The 16646-nt window shown below is 35.1% G+C and overlaps 1 protein-coding gene across 3 annotated transcripts in view; it reads left to right on the top strand.

Annotated features, from left to right (window-relative positions):
• Positions 1–16646, top strand: part of LOC137235655 (homeobox protein cut-like) — a 140196-nt gene that overhangs the window by 72601 nt on the left and 50949 nt on the right. The window lies entirely within an intron of this gene.

Genomic DNA, 16646 nt, shown 5'->3' with positions numbered 1-16646 from the left:
GAATTGTTGTCGGCCGTTGTCGTTTTTCACTGCCGATAAATTCGCGAGTGTTCAATTTTATCGCCCGATTCTGTTCATTAAATTTCGTGCATTTCCTGTGAAAAATTAATTATTTGTGCGATGGACGGGAAAATTAATTAAGTGTGTACAAAACAGGCGCCCCTAATGGGATAAGCACATAAAAGCATTAACGCAAGCATATTTTTTCAAACAAGTAAAATGTAAGAAAAAAAGCTGCCGTCTGATAATCGGTTGCAATTTTAACACCAGCCCTGCCTATTTCATCAGCTGATTGCAATTTTTCGGTTTATCGGTGGCTGTGTAAGCGTAACCTTACTTGCTTACTTAATTCGCGCTTAACCGTTTAAACGTTTAAACAATATATAACCGGCGCCAATTGGTCACACCAAGGGAGTTTAAATCGTTTTCGACCTGGTCCTCCAACGGAGGGTCTTTAAATGATCTTTTCATATTTTCCAGCAATATAATTTTGATCTTATTTGTCATGCGATTTCTGCGGCGGCCACCAAGACAGAATCGTCATGACTTTTATGAAGAATTAATTTTTATTTTTATACCGGGATTTGTCACATGCAAAACCTCTTTGGTTAATGCATCTACTGATCTTAGAGAACTATCAATTATTATTTTACATTTGCCTACTCCAGTAAATAATCAATAATTTTCCACCAATTTGTCCCTCAGGACAACTGCGTTTTCCTTATAAATACCAAGTCCTCTATTGGCGGCATTTGTACATCGTGTGTATAGCCTGATAAGTAATTGTCCTAAGTCAATTTTATTATATACAATCAGGTTGCTTGTATTTCTTACGCTACCTTTTTAGGAACGCGACATGTCTTCTTGCTGCAAATTTATATAGCGCTTCACTTATATTTTTATACGTTTTCTCTGTGACTTTTCTTCATTCCTTATTTTTTTTTTTTGGTGTTATGGGCTGGTTTTAAAATTTTCTTGTTCTTAGTTTTTGCCTATTTCCACTGTCCTAGAATTTTCTATTGCTTCGTGACTATCTTTGTCAGGAGCATACAAAAGAATTATGCAAAAAATTTTGATTTGCTATTAAATTTTGGCAGGGTTAATGAGTCTGCCCGTAATGTTGATTGGGAAATTTTAAGAGTTCTTATTATACTTATTTGTTACTCTTCCTCGGCTTTGGGTTTGTTTTTAAAGGGGTTTAGGGTACTTTGAATATTAAATGCGTGCTTAGCATTTTTCAACTACCTATATTTGATTTTTATATAGTTTTTAAGTATCGTGGCTATGGCAATGGTCAGTAGCACGATAATGAAGATTAAAACTGCTAGCCAAACATCTGGAATGTTTGGAGCACGTTTTGTTTCTGGTTCAGCTGGTGGTTCATATTTTACAATTCTATTCTCTGGTGTTTCAGAGTTTCCTTTACCTACTTCGTAGCCAGCTATGTCTGTCATAATGCCTTGGGCTATTTTTGTCCACCAAGACATTTTGAAATATAATTATCTTCTTGCTTCTATGAGTAATGAACTAAATTTAATTTTTAATAAAATTTTTCGATTTTATTCTTTTATCCTATTCATTCCATTTTACTCTTGACCTTCATTGATTTTTAATAAATTTACCTTGTTTAATTAATAGCTATTTTAACAATTTATTTCTAAAATTGTAGTTTTTGTGTTACTATAGAATTTTTTCATTTATGAAAAATTTTTTTTCTTAAAAACCAATTTTTAATTTTACTTGTTTGTTTAGTTGACATTATTAAAGTCTAAGAAAAAATTTTTTTTTCTTAACGGAAAAATTTGTTTTAAAATAAAAAAATTTGGGCATTTTAATATAATTTATTTTTTCTTTGATTTACAAAATATTTTTAATTTTTATGCCATTTTCGTCGATAGCGTTAATATCCTTTTTGTTTTTTAAATTTTTTTTTTTCAATAGGGCATTTACAAAAAAAATTATTTTTAAATTTAATATTTTTGACGTTTTTACAGAGTGTTGTCTAAAATTAGATTTTATGCTTCTTTTTTCTTATTTTCGGTTTAGTTTGTGTCATTTTCAAAGCTGACATCAAACTTTTGAAAAAAAAAATTGTTTATCCTACCATATTTAAAAAAAAAGTAAAGGCCGCCCAATTTGTTTCTAAATTTTGTTTTATATATATTTATATTAAGTGCTGTCCGTCATAATGTTGTTTTTCTGTTGCCTGATCATCCATGGTTTGCTAGTTTTGCCATTCCTTGGTAATATTCCACTTGATTATGCTTTATTCATCCTTGGTAATATTCCACTTGATTATGCTTCGCTCATCCTTGACCACTGCTGCTGCTTAAGTTTGGTTTTCAATGTTATTTGCCTGTCCTACAATGTCTACATTTGTTTCTTGTCCTCAATTAAATCATTGTCTGTATCCTGATTCATCCTTTTTGAAGTTGCTGAATTGGTGAGAGCAATGCTGTATCCTAGTTCTACTTGCTGTACGCGTTAGGTGTAAAAACGTTACAACACTACAATGTTACAACGCGCGTTAAAAGTGATACTTTTTCCGTTTTTTTTTTTCAAACAAAAAACTTGGCAGGATCTCTGTTGAGATCGTCTTAGCAATATTTGCTTGTTCAGCAAATTTTTATGCTTATAAAGATCAAGCTGGAAGGATCGCCATGAAACGTTAAAATAAGAAGAATGTATAGACTTTGGTAGTCTGATCAAGATTCCCTTTATTACAGAAATTCTTTCTCTTTTATAGCTAATTACTTAACCTACACATTTATAAATATCCTAATACTAACAACTAAAAATATGTATATTTGTATTACTATGCTTACATGTAGATTTGTATGCAAAGTCAGCAGATCGATATTCATGTGAAATGTGAATATTTGGTTAATTCATATTATTGGTTGTATGTAAATATTTTGGTGACAAACTAACATTGCCGATAAGCATAATTTGTTATGTGTGAACTGACAAGGGATTCATATTCGGCATTCCATTGATGTTAGCTAACCGCTGCGTGGGGTCAAGGTAATTTATGTCTTATGATATTGTAATATGATTATGCTATTATTAAAATGTATTGGCATAGAAGTTCATGATGCGTAAGGCCGCAAATGTATTGCATAGGTGGGCATGACGCATAATGCTGCACTTTCTCTGACAAAAACAAATGCGATGAATGAGCTTAAGAAATATTACAAAATATTTCTTTGAGTAGGATAAAGGATCGAGAGGAGTCTAGTTTTCAATAGATAATATCACATTACGACAACGTTAACGAAGTTCTACAGGGTGCGCTTTGCAAGCTACATAGCTGAACGACATCGAGGGCCTTAATGTTAATTCCAGCAAGACAGAAATGTTGCGCAACAAAACAAAAGTACTTCAATTTCGCCTGCCTTCACTGAATGGCACAGAGAGATTTCGCTCTCAACCAGAGCTAAGTAATCGAAACAATCGACAACAAGCTAAACTGGAAATTCAATATTGAAAAAGAGTAGAGAAGGCGTACATCGCTTACCAACCGTGTAAGAGAATAGTTAGCAGAAACTGTGCCTAAGACCACGATTTGGCTTTATACAGTAGTCATAAAGCCCATCCTATCGTACGAAGCTATTTGTTTAAGTGACTTCAACCATGACAAAGGAGCACATAGGTCGTGTCCAGCAGACGAAAAATGTTATCTTTAAACAGCTGACACTAAAACTACATATACGCCCACTACAGCTACTACCATCAGACTAAGGGAGACTAGATGCTGGAACGAAAATCAGTATGGCCATAGCGGTATCGTAGGTAAACTACCCGATGTAGATTCGACAACAGATTATCTTTCGCCTACGTTGAAGTTTGCTTGTCAAGGTGAGGATACCCTAGAGAAAAGATTGGTCAGCCGACATTGTATTAAAGTAGGGTGTCACCTCTCTATTCACTGACGGGTCCAAAATTGACCGCAGTATTGGTGAAGGGGTCTTCCCCGAACAGCATTCTCAATGCGCCTTCAAAACTCAGCTAGTATTTTTTTTAAACTGAGCTACTAGGAAGAGAGAAGGGCTGTTGCTTCCTGTTGAAGTACTTTGCAAACGTTCGAGAGGTATGAATATTCTCAGACAATCAAGCAGCACTCATGGCGTTAGATTCCCTACATGCGGCTTCCAAGGCTACCGATAACTGTAAGAGGGTGCTGCGCAACGCAGCAAACTCAGCAACAATTACCACCACATGGGTATCAGGTCACAGGAATATAAACGGACATGAAAAAGCTATTGAACTCGCAAATGCCGTTGCATCATTAGACATCACTGAGGTAAAGCGGTGCATCGGCTGCTTACATGAACAAAAAGTGAGTCATATCTGTTAATAGAAAATCGCTATTGAAAATTTGTAGTCTATGGACTTATGTAGGAGCACTAAAAGAATTTGGCCGGACTACAACCAAAAAAATAAAAAAGCAGAGCATTTAATAAAATTGTCGAGGAATGATATATTTAGGATGAGAACCAAAAGTAAAGGATACTCGCCATTTGGCCCACATGCACAAATAATGGGAATCCCCTTCAAGTAAATGTGCAGGAGCTGCAACCAAGTAGGGTGTAAGAAAACGGTCATCCTTTTCCTCTGCGAATATCCAGCCCTGGTATATAACAGGTATCGAAATCTAGGAGTTGTCGTGCTGTTCGATCTAAGAGAGGTGTCATAAATGACAACAGGTTTATTGAGCTAACAAAATGAGTCGCAAGAGCGCTACTTGGGTCCTCTCTCGCTGACCGTGCAGCACAGCAAGAAACCAACCATTTCAAATTTTGTTTTGAAAGGACAGTATTTGCATTCGTTTTTAGCATGACTACTTAGAACTTGTCTGATTCGGAGATATTTTACTTGCCCTAAACTGTAAAGACCTTAAGTTACAGGAACTTTTGGGATAATAAATTGAGATAATTGAAATCTCTTTGCATTTCTTCATCATATTATTTTTCTATCTCTTACAGCTTTCCTTAAAATAATTACCAATTTTAGATTATTAAAAAATTTTAAATTCGCTCCTTCAACGCTGTAATCTTTTCTGCGCTTCATCAAAATCTATTCATTTTATCACCATTTTCTCAGTAAAACTGCTAAAAAAAATTCATACAAAAATCGAAGCAAAGTCTAATTAAATCATCGAAAAATTTGTACTAATCCCCCATCATAGTAAAAGAGTAATAAAATCTGAAATAGTAAATAACAACAACTGCTACAACAAAAACAAAGAATAGTACATAACTCTATGCAACAATCTATATTACAAGAAAGTAAGTGTCCTAGCAACATTGTTGTTTGCTACGAGAGAGATAGAGCTAAGCGCTGGAGACGGATATCTGTAGGTAGGTTTGTGGCTGGCTATACTGCATTTAATCTGTAAGTCATCAACCGCAACCAGTTTAATAGACCGTAATTAAAAAGGATAACGTAAAAATGCGATATAACCGCCGCTAACCCCCTCCCTATTTGACCCATTACAACGAAATTGATTAGGAAAATGATGAAAATAAAGAAAATGACGCGGAAATCCTGAGACGCCGTTGAGTTTGAAGCAAAGAGTACAGGAAATAGTAGAAGGGAAGGAGATTTGAGGTAGTTGAGCAGGAAAAAAATGAATTAAAAGAATATTTCTGGCTAAAGACGCGCAACGAAGCGTTAGCCATTTGAATGCAATAAAATGACGAAATATATATATTTTTTTGAGGCATACAAAATTTCTATTAACTTACATAGTCGCTTTACCCATATACACGCATAGCGGCCTTTATTAGTTGGCTATAATGTTCAATTTGCAGACAAATAACAAATAGAGGCAAGGCTGTCGGCTGTCCAGTCGAGTGTCAAAAATGGATACGCCTAAGCTCACCATGAAATGTCATGTTGAAAACCGAACCAATTAATTAATTACGAAATGACGCAATTGTGATGTGAGTATAAATTGACAATCCAGCAATAGTCTAGCAGCTGCTCAAGCATTAGCATCTGATTTAGCTGCCCTCCTGTTGCAATTCCGCACTTGTTTGCGACAAACTTCCTTTGCCGTCACTGATGCTACTTTCCCCCACCACCGTCGCCGTTGAACAATAATTGCTGCGTAGCAATTAACATAATCTGCTGCTGTTGATTTTTATGACTTCTTAGCTCCTTTTGCTTCTCTCCTTGAACTATTCCCCCTACTTGGTGTCATGTAATGATTTCTTCTTTCACTTGCGGTTAATTTGTTACTAAGATTTTTAAGTAGCTTTAAATTTTTATAGTTAAATTTGGTGAGTGTACTAAAGTTTAAATGAGTAATTCATTAGCGTTACTTAAGTGTATATAAACAACTAATTGGGGTGACATTGATTAAATGTGAATTATAGCATGGATGTATTGATTTTTTCAGTTTCTTAGGTTTCTCTCGCTTTCTCTTAGAATTATTACTTTTTTACTCAATTTATATTCTCAACTTTCATCACTCAAATTTTTAGTTTAGTTGCATTTTACTCAAAATTTATCCTTCGCTAAACTGTTCGCAAACTTGCTAATATTCACTCTCACTTTGTCAATTCCTTTTGTGCATCATTTATCAAACTTCATTCACCTATAAATTCTGCTCACATTTGCAATAACTCCACTTTATAACTGTCACTCAAATGTGCACTCAACGGTTCACTCAAGGTTTCCTTAAATTAGCATTGTTTTTTATACTCTTGTACTCTCAGTCGATGTTTTCTTAAATTCTGTCTCATATGCTCGAGTATTTACTCACTATTCAATTTCTACTCATTATTACACTCGAACTTTTAGTTATATTTTAACAAAGGAAATTCTTCTTCTTCTTTTATCGTTCGCCTTTCTCATATCTTTTCTTGTACATTTTACTCATACCCATCCTCACATTTTCAATTACAACAGCCTTATTTGTAGAAACACTCACTGTTGCACTCAAACTTCTAGTTGTAAGTTTACACAACAAATTCTTTTTTATATTTTTTCAAAAATTTTGTTCGCATTTTTCATTTTAGTTCTCATATTCAGTTTTCTCAAACTTCTAGTTAAATTTTCGTTTTATCCTCACTTATTTCTGAATTCCCACTCATTATATCACTCAAACTCAAAGTTGCATCTTCTTTTCTCAATTTAGTTAAATTTTTCTTTTTTTAACATTTTTCCTAATATGTTTCTTCTAGTCAAAATTTAAAAGTTTTTTAAACACCTTTCTCAGATATTTTTCAGATTTTCCGACTTTCTATTTCGCTCAAAATTTTAGTTAAGACCTTCTTCTACGAACTAGTTCTCAGACCTAAATTATTTTCCAATCATTTTATTTTTACCTGCATTAACTAGCAAGAAATTTTATCTTACATTTACTTACATTTCTTTGACTAAATCACTCCCTTGCTTACTTACTTACTTAATTGGCGCTTAACCTTCTAAACGGTAATGGCCGTCCAACAAGTCGCGCCAGTCGCTCCTTCGCTCCGCCAACCGGCGCCAATTGGTCACACCAAGGGAGGTTAAATCGTTTTCCACCTGGTCCTTCCAACGGACCATTACAATAAAATGTGTGAAATATTTTGAGTCAGGGACTAGTTGTGAGTGTTATGATGCTAAAATGGTAGCACTTGTGAATGTACTTGTAGCCTTTGCTCATAACACCCTCCACTGCACCCTCACTCACCTTCTTCGTCACATAATTGCGCCTTATATCTTTCCTACTTTCTCATTCAATTCCACAACAATAACTTCACTCAAACTTCTGTCATAAACCGAAACTTTTAACTCACACTTTTTCTCACCTCTTCATAACAATATAGTGTCGAAAAATTAACTAAGCTTTTCGCTAATGTTTTTAGTAATTTTTTTTTTACTTCTACCAATCTAATTATTTCTCAAACTCAATGCTAAATTCTAACTCAAACTTCCACTCAGAATTTGCTTCACTAATTTCTCTCTTTGCCGTGCCATCTTACTTGCAACATTTGCACTCGCACATCCGCTTGCTCTCTCCTTATTCAGTTTGTATCCCACTGTCCCACTTTTCCCAACCAACTGTCCAGTTGTTACTTTACCCAATTTAATCTTCTATCCAAAATCGATAAAGTCCAATTTCTTTCGGTTGCGCCCTCAAGCATTCGTTAATTTCTTGCTTCGCTTGTGTGGCAATAAACGACAATCCAATTAGTTCTTTTGCAATTATCTTTAACGGAGTAACAACTTGCAATTACAAACACACATAAGCCATCTTCCGGTGGCAAAGGTCCTGAGCCAGATAAATAATTTTGCATGTAAATGCAACAACAACGATTTGAGCCAAATAAATCCAGATATAAGTCTGATTCAATTTGTGAGCCAGATAATTTGTTAGTTTCTTATCTTTAGTTTGGCAACGCTGCCTTTGATAAATCTACTTTTTCAAAAATAGATGTCGCTGCTTAGCCTTTTGCCGTATGGGTTAAATGAAAAACAGCGGCGACATCTGCCCATCACATTTCACGTGTGCGAAAATATCACGACATCTGCTTCTCCAGTCTCTCAATGAACCGTGAGAATTGAGCGTGAGCCGGAGCTGTAAAACTCCCTGGATGACGGCAATAGACACAAAACTATACAAGCAATAATGTAGATACATTTATCTACACACATACTTAGATCTAAATAGCTTTCCTCTGAAATACGATTCATGTTGGGCTTTGGCACACGCTGAAAAGTGTGTTGTTTTTTTTAGTCGCCAGTCAGAAATGAAATTAGACGATTTTCCAAAAATACTTTTTACCTAGGGTTTACAAACAAGGAAACACTGTACTGTAAGTTGCAAGTTAGCTAAACTGTTGCTGACTGCTGGCAATTGATTTCGGTAGAAGTTTCAAACTCAACCTCTGTATGCGTTTACCGCTTTGGGTTCAGCTCAGTTTCCTTTGAGTTTATATTTTCGGCACTTTAGCCTACCTTAACACATTTCCGATATAAACAATAATACAATGTTGGGTAGTTGTGAAGCTGTTGCTTAAACCGAAAACGGCAGTCGAGCAAATAATTATACCGAAATAGTCGCAAAATAATAATGAAAACAATTGCCAAATGTTCTCGAAAGCTATTGCGAAACTTATTCGAAGAAGGATTGATAGCGATAAAATCACGAAGTATTGAAATAGTCGCTAGGGCAATCCCGAAATGATCACCTAAAAATTCCTAAAAATAATCTCAAAATAATATCCAAACTATCACGAAATCATACTAAAGCAATCCAAATCTGTTCAAAAATGATCTTAATCTAGATAAAAATTGGAAATGATCCCGAAAGAGTCCCGAAGCTAAGCACAAAATAAAAGCGAAATTATTCAAAAATTATCTTGAAACCGCGCCGAAAGCATATGAAGATATATCCAAAAGAACTTTTTTGAAAACTATCCTGAAGTTATTCGAATGTGAAGATGAAATAGTCACGAAAGCAGTTTAGAAATGTTTCGTAGATAAAGTGAACCCTAAGAGTCCCGACTCTATCCTCGAAAAAATGCCGAAATGAAATCGAAATGTTTGCAAAATAGTCCCGAAAACCAATAGGAAATGTTCAAGAAAATTTTCGAAATTACTCCAAAATTATTACGAAGACAACCCCGAAATGATTTTGAAAACAATTATTTTATAATAAAGCTGAAATAGCCCCGAAAATAATCGAACTGTTGAATAAAAAACTCAAATATTCAGTATATCAAAATTTTCTTTATGTACAGCACTACTATCATAGTAGTAGAAATTCACAATTGAATTAATCGCGTACTTCACTCACAACATGCTAAAATCAAACTGGATGGCCATCACTGTGCCGCTTTTATATACACTCAGTTGCCTCGTTCGCCTAGACCATGGCGGAACGATACAAGGTGGCAGCATGGTGACATACCTACAAACATAAATAAAAATTTCATATACTTTGTTTTTGTAAATTCGATGGACAAATGTCAAAATCGTACTGCACTGGAAGTTGGTGTATCAAATCAAATAAAAACAAGTAAGGAAGGCTAAGTTCGGGTGTAACCGAACATTACATACTCAGTTGAGAGCTATGGAGACAAAATAAGGAAAATCACCATGTAGGAAAATGAACCTAGGGTAACCCTGGAATGTGGTTGTATGACATGTGTATCAAATGGAAGGTATTAAAGAGTATTTTAAGAGAGAGTAGGCCATAGTTCTATGGATGGACGCCATTTAGGGATATCGCCATAAAGGTGGACCAGGGCTGACTCTAGAATGTGTTTATACGATATGGGTATCAAATGAAAGGTGATAATGAGTATTTTAAAAGGGAATGGGCTTTAGTTCTATAGGTGAACGCCTTTTCGAGAAATCCCCATAAAGGTGGACCAGGGGTGACTCTAGAATATGTTTGTACGATATGGGTATCAAATGAAAGCTGTTAATGAGTATTTTGAAAAGGAGTGATCCTTAGTTCCCTAGGTGGACGCCGTTTCGAGATATCGCGATAAAGGTGGACCAGGGGTGTCTCTAGTTGTACGATATGGGAATCAAATGAAAGGTGTTACTGAGCGTTTTAAGAGGGAGTGGGCATTAGGTCTATAGGTGGACGCCTTTTCGAAATGTCGCCATTAGGGTGGGCCAGGGGTGACTCTAGAATGTGTTTGTACGATATGGGTATCAAACGAAAGGTGTTACTGAGCATTTTAAGAGGGAGTGGGCATTAGGTCCATAGGTGGACGCCTTTTCGAGATATCGCCATTAGGGTGGGCCAGGGTGACTCTGGAATGTGTTTGTACGATATGGGTATCAAATGAAAGGTGGTAATGAGTATTTTAAAAGGGAGTGGGCATTAGGTCTATAGGTGGACCCCTTTTAGAGATATCGCCATTAGGGTGGGCCAGGGGTGACTCTAGAATGTTTGTACGATATGGGTATCAAAAGAAAGGTGTTACTGAGCGTTTTAAGAGGGAGTGGGCATTAGGTCTATAGGTGGACGCCTTTTCGAAAAGTCGCCATTAGGGTGGGCCAGGGGTGACTCTAGAATGTGTTTGTACGATATGGGTATCAAACGAAAGGTGTTACTGAGCATTTTAAGATGGAGTGGGCACTAGGTCTATAGGTGGACGCCTTTTCGAGATATCGCCATTAGGGTGGGCCAGGGGTGACTCTAGAATGTTTGTACGATATGGGTATCAAACGAAAGGTGTTACTGAGCATTATAAGAGAAAGTGGGCATTAGGTCTATAGGTGGGCGCCTTTTCGAGATATCGCCATTAGGGTGGGCCAGGGTGACTCTAGAATGTGTTTGTACGATATGGGTATCAAATGAAAGGTGGTAATGAGTATTTTAAAAGGGAGTAATCCTCAGTTCTATAGGTGGACGCCTTTTCGAGATATCGCCATTAGGGTGGGTCAGGGGTGACTCTAGAATGTTTGTACGATATGGGTATCAAAAGAAAGGTGTTACTGAGCATTTTAAGAGGGAGTGGACATTAGGTCTATAGGTGGACGCCTTTTCGAGATATGGCCATTAGGGTGGGCCAGGGGTGACTCTAGAATGTTTTTACGATATGGGTATCAAACGAAAGGTGTTACTGAGCATTTTAAGAGGGAGTGGGCATTAGGTCTATAGGTGCACGCCTTTTCGAGATATCGCCATTAGGGTGGGCCAGGGTTGACTCTAGAATGTGTTTGTACGATATGGATATCAAATTAAAGATATTAATGAGGGTTTTAAAAGCGAGTGGCCCTTAGATGTATATGTGAAGGCGTTCTCGCGATATCGACCAAATGTGGATCAGGTGATCCAGAAAATCATCTGTCGGGTACTGCTAATTTATTTATATATTCAATAACACTAACAGTATTTCTGCTAAGGTTCCAAGGGCTGTTGATTTCGCCTTGTAGAACTTTTTCATTTTCTTCTACTTAATATGGTAGGTGTCACACCCATTTTACAAAGTTTTTTCCAAAGTTATATTTTGCGTCAATAAACCAATCCAGTTACCATGTTTCATCCCTTTTTTCGTATTTGGTATAGAATTATGGCATTTTTTTAATTTTTCGTAATTTTCGATATCGATAAAGTGGGCGTGGTTATGGTCGGATTTCGGCCATTTTTTATACCAAGATAAAGTGAGTTCAGATAAGTACGTGGGCTAAGTTTAGTAAAGATATATCGGTTTTTGCTCAAGTTATTGTGTTAACGGCCGAGCGGAAGGACAGACGGTGGACGGTGTATAAAAACTGGGCGTGGCTTCCACCGATTTCACCCATTTTCACAGAGAACAGTTAGCGTCATAGAATCTATGCTCCTACCAAATTTCAAAAGGATTGGTAAATTTTTGTTCGACTTATGGCATTAAAAGTATTCTAGACACACTAAATGAAAATGGGCGGAGCCACGCCCATTTTGAAATTTTCTTTTATTTTTGTATTTTGTTGCATCATATCATTACTGGAGTTAAATTTTGACTTAATTTACTTATATACAGTAAAGATATTAAATTTTTTGTTAAAATTTGGATTAAAAAAAAATTTTTTTTAAAAAGTGGGCGTGTTCTTTATCCAATTTTGCTAATTTTTATTTAGCACATATATAGTAATAGTAGTAACGTTCCTGCCAAATTTCATAATGATATCTTCAACGACTGCCAAATTACAGCTTGCAAAACTTTTAAATTACCTTCTTGTAAAAGTGGGCGGTGCCACGCCCATTGTCCAAAATCTTACTAATTTTATATTCTGCGTCATAACGTCAACCCATCTACCAAGTTTCATCGCTTTAACCGCCTTTGGCAATGAATTATCGCATTTTTTCGGTTTTTAAAATTTTCGATATCGAAAAAGTGGGCGTGGTTATAGTCCGATATCGTTCATTTTAAATAGCGATCTGAGATGAGCGCTCAGGAACCTACATACCAAATTTCATCAAGATACCTCAAAATTTACTCAAGTTATCGTGTTAAGGGACGGACGGACGGACGGACGGACATGGCTCAATAAAATTTTTTTTGGATCCTGATTATTTTGATATATGGAAGTCTATATCTATCTCGATTCCTTTATATATGTACAACCAACCGTTATCCAATCAAACTTAATATACTCTGTGAGCTCTGCTCAACTGAGTATAAAAAGTGTATAATCAGCTGTCCCATGCTGCCACCTTGTATCGTTGCGCCATGGTCTAGACCAGACATCGGCAAATAATGGCACAATTCTGCATACTCAATTCACACGTATTCTTATTCTCTTTAGTTTAGTTGTCGCTGAGCATTTGGCGCAGTAACATCGATCGTGTTCGTCGCAAAGAGCGTTTGTTAGTTTTTTCAATGCGCACAAGCGAAAAATATTTAATGTTGACCAACCCTTTTGCGCACATACAATGTATTTTATTGTATAAATCTTTGTCTTGCCATTGTGTGCATTAAAAATATAATAAGAAATGATTGCTTGCTAATAAGCGAATGAACTACGCAAACCGATGCATCAAATGATGTGCGCGATTATCGCGCTCTCACTAACATATCTGCATTTTGATTTTGCCGATGCCTGGTCTAGACTTTTCACGAATAGTCGATTCGATGCTTATTTACTTCTTTCAACTCTCTGTATCTCATCTTCGCTGTTTTATTTATTTAAATGTAAGTGTATTAGTGAGAGCTAGAGCATGAGCATCCTAACAAGAAATTAAAGTTAAAATAGCAAAGTGAATTTATATAAGACAGTTTTTTTCAAACTTTTAGGAAAATTTGATTTTTGATTCAGAAATAGTTTGAGTTATGCCCAAGTCCATTAACTCATTAAGTTGTAGTTGCTTTGAAGGGCAACCGATATTTTTTACATGTAAATGCACAAGAAACTTGGTTTGACAAAGCAGCTTTGCAAGCAAATAGCGCAAAAATATAAACCTTAATATATAAAAAACACGTGTCACCAAATTTTTGGCCGCGATGGACTCCTAAACTACTGAACCGATTTTGAATTTTTTTTTGCACCCCGTGTGTAGTTTGGTCTAACTTGAGAGATAGGATAGGTTTATAGTCGCAATATTATTTTATTAGAGTCAGATGGAAAAAGCTTATTAAAATGTATGCAGATAGGCCAAATTTAGGGCAGGACAACGTCTGCCAGGTCTTCTAGTATATAATAAAAATTCATATGGCGGCAAGCAGAGAAGCCCTGAATGTTTAAAAAATATGTGTCTAACTTACAAAAAAAAAAACATAAATATGTATCCATGTTAATTTTTTTTACTATTTTGTTAATTTTCTATAAACATTTTACAGTTTTTTTTTTGCAGAGCAGAAGTTAATTTTTTTTTGGCTCAGAAAAAAGTGAGTCGCTAAAACTTTTGTAAAACTAATGAAAAAAAATTCATATTGATTACCTATAATAAATCAAAGGAGTTAAAAATCTACCCTAAACATGTTTAAACCATGAGTTCTTGACGGAAAGGCTGTCTTAACAGTTGCTTTTCCTATCATAATATTTCTTACAGAGAATCTTGATATGTGTGCGACAGCCGTGCGCAGGGTTTATTGCTTACTATCTCGCTAACGACGAAACGATGGAGAGTAAGAGTATGTGTGAAGCAAGTCTGGCTCAATTGAGCTATGACGCGCCGATTAGATTCTAATGCCATATGCGCTCTTTCTTGCTATGTATACGTATGAGTAATGTCATCTGCTCTCTTTGCTACAGTATACATTTTTAGGTAGCTGTTTGTAGTCTCATTGTTTTATCATTTACTAGCGGTATGGTGATTTGTTGAGATCGCTAATATTCGCCATAGTGTTTCAAAGTAGCCGCTTGCGGGTATCGCAAATTAGTTTGCGTTCGTAGGACGCTTTGATATTTTTTAATTATTATCTTCCTATCATCAGAGTTTTAGTTAATTTTTTTTACATGATTTGTGTTTGCTAATTTTTGCAAAATTTGTTTGTTTGATGGCTCAGGGTTGTTAGAATTCACGCCGTAATTCAATTATCTTCGACTTCCTACCTTTCCTCAACTTTGTATACATTCGCTTATTGCTTTACAAACTAAACGCTTCATTTTGCTTAATTTTATTGATTTCTACATGATGTGTGACATTTGCTGTAAACAAAATTGTGTGAAGTTGCCGATCCATATATTGTATATGTTAATGGGCAGCGTTATTGCTTCGCATATATATGCAGGTAGTCGCATTTAGTTATGTTCATGAATCGGCATCGCATGTTTTTTTTTTGCTTTATTATTAAATATAATATTAAGTGTTGTTTGGCATGAGTCGCTGATAGACAGGAGTCACAGTAAACATTCTAAAAAAACTAAACGATTGCCTACTCTTTCACTCATACTAATTTACAAGTTTCTAAGCTCCCCCCTTGATATGCTTGCGTGTGCGATACAAAAACAAAAAACTAAAATCAGGCTACCTGTTCACGCGGAACCATACATCATTCATATAGGTAGAAACAAACACATGCTGCCAACATATATGTGCTTGCATGTGTGTGGCTTTTTATAATAAATATGAATAAGTTTATGCGTTCGAATTGTCGTGCTTTATTGCTTTTCTTGTTTTTGTATTAATTTATTTCGATTATTTTTATGATTTGCAATCGCAACTTTAATTCTTATGGTTTTTTTTCACTAAGAATGTTATATTTGTTGTTGTAGTTATTTATATGAGTTTAGTACAGAATTGTTAAAAATTGCATTTATGTTCATTTGATTTGAAAAACAAGACAACAGAACGAAATGTAATGAAATGCTTTTGAACATGCAAATTGTTAGTTATATTATTTCCATATAAAAGAAGCAGTGGCACATAAAACATACATATATACATTTGTATGTATGTATGTATGGTTAAATAAAGGCTGGTATCGACTATAGTCAATATTAGCATTGATTGGTACATTCGTGTTATTGATAAGAGAATTTCTAGGAACTGGGTTTGATTAGCTCAAAACATTTTTGTTTAATCAAAAAAAGCAAGAATCAGCTGGTCAAATATTCAAAAAATTTGTATTCGTATAACAAAGTTTGAATGCTTCAAAATTTTTTGTTTACTTTTTTTTTAGATTAGATATTGACATATTTTGATATTTCTTTGTTAGAAAAGTCGAAAGCAACTTAAATTTTCCAGTTTACCGTCGAACTCGATTTTTTTACTTGTTCCAAACCTTAATTAAAAATTATTTCGCTGCAGTAGCACATTTTCGTGAATAATAAAAAAATCACTCAATAAAAAGAGTGATTTTAAAAACTTTCATAAACACAAAACACTGATTTAAATGGAAAATTTGAAAGTTTTTATACGTGGCCGTAAACGTTTTTGCCAACTTTTAGCAATTTCTAAATAAAAAGCGCTTTGGAAACTCACTCAAAAAATTTAGTCATTTAATAAAATGAGTGGTTTTAATAAATTCTGTAAACAACATAAAATACTGCGTACTCGCTTTTTGAAAAAACAATTTGAGAATTTCTATGCGTGACCATAACACTTTTTTTGCAAATTTTAGCAATTTAAAAAAATCTTTGGAAACTCACTCAATGAATTGAGTGCTTTTGCACAAAATAGTTGATACTTTTTATGCAATAATGCATATTATGCGCTATTTTCCATTGAATTTTCATAATTAAAAAAAAAAAGAACTCACTCACAAAAA

This window comes from Eurosta solidaginis, unplaced genomic scaffold, assembly GCF_040869045.1.
Source record: "Eurosta solidaginis isolate ZX-2024a unplaced genomic scaffold, ASM4086904v1 ctg00001039.1, whole genome shotgun sequence".
NCBI lineage: Eukaryota > Metazoa > Arthropoda > Insecta > Diptera > Tephritidae > Eurosta > Eurosta solidaginis.
This window is presented reverse-complemented; position numbering and strand designations above follow the sequence as displayed.